The sequence below is a fragment of the Pseudorasbora parva genome, chromosome 25, assembly GCF_024679245.1.
Source record: "Pseudorasbora parva isolate DD20220531a chromosome 25, ASM2467924v1, whole genome shotgun sequence".
Lineage (NCBI taxonomy): Eukaryota > Metazoa > Chordata > Actinopteri > Cypriniformes > Gobionidae > Pseudorasbora > Pseudorasbora parva.
In genome coordinates, this window is record NC_090196.1 from 26,579,311 (window position 1) to 26,583,733 (window position 4,423).

Sequence of the window (4,423 nt, forward strand, 5' to 3'; positions counted from 1 at the left end):
CAGTCTATGATAGCCTACCATTGCGAAGGATCGTCAATTAATATTCATAAACTAAGCCTTCGACATTGGAAGGACAGCGAGCAACGCCAGCACGACCTACTTAGTATTCAAGACACAAACGTTACCCATTGGACGGTTACGAATTTCAAATTACGAATCAACGTCAGCGAGAATCGAGATTAAATGAATATTCAAAACAGGCTTTCACCATTGGACGTTTTACCAAGAGACGTCATATGTACATTTTAATATTCAGAATTTAACTTTCGCCATAGTAGGATTCATAAATTCTCGTCAAAAGATGCATTTCCGTAACAGACACACTGATCAATTACGATGGGTATGTGTGTGTACAGTTGTAGAAATGAGGGGGGAAAGTACCTTTACACAAGGAATGAATCATGTTATTTATTTAAAATAAAATTACTGAGTTTTGGCTCAGTAGCCGATCCTACCTACACATTAATACACAATATTTTAGATTAGTAAAACATTTAAGAATTTATTGGATATGTAAAGGGTTCTATATAGAGAAATAAGAACAATCACATCTTTGATGCATTTATAACCTTTAAAACAAGATTTTTAACCATAAACAGTTGTAATAGAATGAATTATATTAAGCTATAATAGAATATTACACACACACACAAACACACACACACACACAAACACACACACACACAATTGCATTTAAGGTTACAATTTATAGGCTATGTAAATTTACAGGAAATATGTGTAGTAATCTTTATTCATGGAATCACAATGGTTTCATAAAATTTTAATTGTGCTAAAAGAAAACCACAACCCCACAAAAATAAAAACAAATATGTACGAAGCAATTTGGAATTTGGTTCTTTACTGGTAATGACCTTGACTCCTTTAGACCACTAAATGAATATCAGATGGACAGGGACCGGCTGGTCGCTCCCTAGAGGACAATAAACTGGACCAAAGCCACAGGTCAGAGTTCAGAATGACAGGTCAAGAACTGCTAATTGAGTGGCCATTTCCTCTTTCTCCCCAGTGACCAGTGCAGGCGGATGACACTGACTGAGCTCCTAAAACATCAGCATGTCAATGAGCACATGAGATAGATAGATAGACAGACAGACAGACAGACAGACAGACAGACAGACAGACAGATATATAGATAGATAGATAGATAGATAGATAGATAGATAGATAGATAGATAGATAGATAGATAGATAGATAGATAGATAGATAGATAGATAGATAGATAGATAGATAGATAGATAGATAGATAGATAGATAGATAGAGAATTAATGTTCCACAGCTGTTATTTGATGTCATTCCACAAGTGTTGATTTTCTTTTATTTCGCAGGATTTCTGTCTCTTCCTGAGGATATATGTATATTGCACGTTAGCATACCAATAGAGCCGGAGCCTGTGAACCCCCCTGACCCTCTGACCCCTCTCCCCCAAACATGAATAGCATCACTCAAGGCCTGGACAGGCTTTTCAGCCGGCCTGAGTCGTGCCTGAGCTCCTAAACATGATGATTTAATGTATCCTCAGCCCCCCGGGTAGCTTTTGCAGGGACTAACAGAAGTTTGTTTAAGACACAAACCCCCTCTAAAGACATGCCTCCCCGTCTAACGCTCTCTCTCAGTTACACACAGGCAAACGTCCCGCCCCTCCTCTTCTTCAGCCTCCACACTTGGCAAAATTAAGGGTCTGATCTAACAAGGGCCCTTTCATCCGCTGAGAAAGTATCCGTTCAACTGGCTTGTATAGGACTACGCTGGCAAAGAAAAGAAGGAACATTTACTCATTCTGAACTGAACCCATAATAATCTACATTTTAAATCACTGGAGAAGACATGAGAGAATGATCTGTAAAGGCAAAGTAAAAGAAAGAGAGGGATTCACAAAGAGCTAAAGACATGGTAGAATAATCTGTTCTAAATGTACAATATTTATTGTATTTTTTTGTATCATTATCATAAACTCTGCACTGTAAACCTGAATAAGTTGACAAAGCTCAGAAAAAAAAGAGGTAATCTGTTACATTTTTAAAGATAAGAAATGGAAAGTTAAAGTAGAACAGACAGATGTAGGCCTACTTATAAATTTGAATTGCTCTTAACTTGAAAATTTGGAGTAAGCTAAGTTAATTCATACATTTAACATTAACATACATTAACATGACCGTGTAATATCAACTTAAATATTTTTTAGTAGTGGCATTGACTATAGCTAGTTAATTCAGCAAATGCTAATTGGTAACACAATATTTTGATAGCATTAGCATAGCATAGCACTTACTAAAAGAGTGCAGCAATATAAAACATTTAACCTGTTCTCAAACTAGGCTCATGCTCCACTCGTCACATGATGGTAAACCTAAAAAAAACCCCATAAACTCTTCATTAGTATAGCATAACATTAAACACCATAAAATATTCCACTTTGCATTAATCTTCCACCAACAAACAAAACAAACAAACAACAACAACAACAACAACAACAAATAAAGCTAACATTTGTAGCATTAGCATTTACTCTCCCTTTTGAGTCTCATGGCAAAGCATGCTGGAAAATGGAAATCTCAGCCCATTCTCATATATGAAAAAAGAATAAAACTCAAAACAATTAAACAATTCACAGCTTAAAATGTGTCAGGTTCATGACCTCAAAAGAAAATACTCATAAGTGTTTATTTAATTAAACGAGTTTGTTTCATTTAAGTTTACCCTACTCAAACGACCAGTGAATTATTCTAAGCGTTAGGGTTTACAGTGAAGGCCTACGTAATTAAAATATAAGGAATCTTTATTAATCAGCTTTAATGTTGTTTTCCTTGTTGCTTTATTTAAGTGAATATACCTATTATAAATGTATAGATATACTAATACGTTGTTATGGGGAAAACAAAAAAGAACATTGAGGTTTTTTTAAATTAGGTATATTAGGCTATTATATTATCAGTTTAGGCTAGGGCTCAATATAGGCTATTTTTGATGTTAATATATATTTTTTATTTCAGTTACTAGATTATATTATATTATTATTTATTATATATGTTAAATAAAACATTATAATTATTGTAGTCTCTTTTTGTAAGATTTTTTTTTCATTTCCTTTGACGATAGCGCCCTCATGCGACAATAGTATGCTAAGACGTTTTGAAAATTGAACATGAGACATATAGAGGTTCCGACCTAGACATTTTCCAGAGAGACTTGATAAAGTAATGCAGTAAGACTATGTTAATATAGCGTCTTGTTTCTGTTTTGGGGGGAGCGTTACATTTGGAACAAATCATATGCTCTATCAAAGCCGAGAAGTGACATATAAATCGATATTACTGACTCACGTGCAAATTAAAGTTATTTGTTTCTTGCGAACGTAGATTATGTATTTTCACATGCCTAGGTCTAACCATATAAACAAAAATAAGATAAATAAAGGAAAAACAACGACCCCGGGAGGATGAACAAAAATAAGATAACTAAAGGAAAAACAACGACCCCGGCAGGACTCGAACCTGCAATCTTCTGATCCGAAGTCAGACGCCTTATCCATTAGGCCACGAGGCCACTCCTATCGCTTTGTGAAAGTATCCTCTACTATCTTTAGTGAGGTCAGCGTAGCAAAAAATGATTAACAGAGGAAGCGAAAAAAGAAAAAATGTAAACATCACTATATTTATGGATATCTCATGAATATCAAATAAGTACTGCTGAGGTTTCACGGTTAACTTCCACTCACGTTACAGCTTTTTAAAAATCGATTTTAAAGAGTTTCAGCTAACGTTACAGTCAAGGGGTAAGTTAGGCCTAAATGTAATAAACAAACGGACTAACAGACAAATACTTAAAAAACTGACAAGCATAAAGGTTAAATCAAAATATGAAAATTACAAATGTAAATGTCGCATTATTCAACAAAAAGAGATCAAGCCCATTCCGTCACAACCAACTCGACAGTAAACACATTTTTACAGCTGTTCAAAATAAAAAACAAAGGCTTATTTCCTCCAAAAACTATATTTATGAATACCAAATTTATTTAAATTTACCAAATACCAAAGTTAAAAGACATAGCAGATTAATTAATTCATATTCTTTAGAGTAACTTAAGCTTTTGTCAGAGGAGTTGAAAGGAGTTGAGGAGTTTTAAATATAATTATGTATAATTCTAATAATTAGTTCAATTACATCAGAAGTAACTGTAATTAAATTGCAGAAAAAATAAGAGTAATCCCTTGCTTTACTTTTTCAAGGGAAAAGTAAATAAATTACAGTAACTAATTACTTAGTAACTAATTACACCCATTATTACACTCAACACTGCAGGACCCGTGCAGGACAGGTGACATTTTCACTTGGTACCAAACCACTGGGTGTCGCTGTGAGGCAAATCGAGCTTTATGGAAACACAGTATTTCCTCGGA

General features: G+C 34.4%; 1 non-coding gene across 1 annotated transcript; it reads right to left on the minus strand.

The window, feature by feature from the left end:
* Positions 1–3,493: 3,493 nt before the first annotated feature.
* On the minus strand, positions 3,494–3,566 carry trnar-ucg (transfer RNA arginine (anticodon UCG)). Its single transcript has one exon. It is a non-coding gene; the product is annotated as a tRNA-Arg (tRNA).
* Positions 3,567–4,423: the final 857 nt, after the last annotated feature.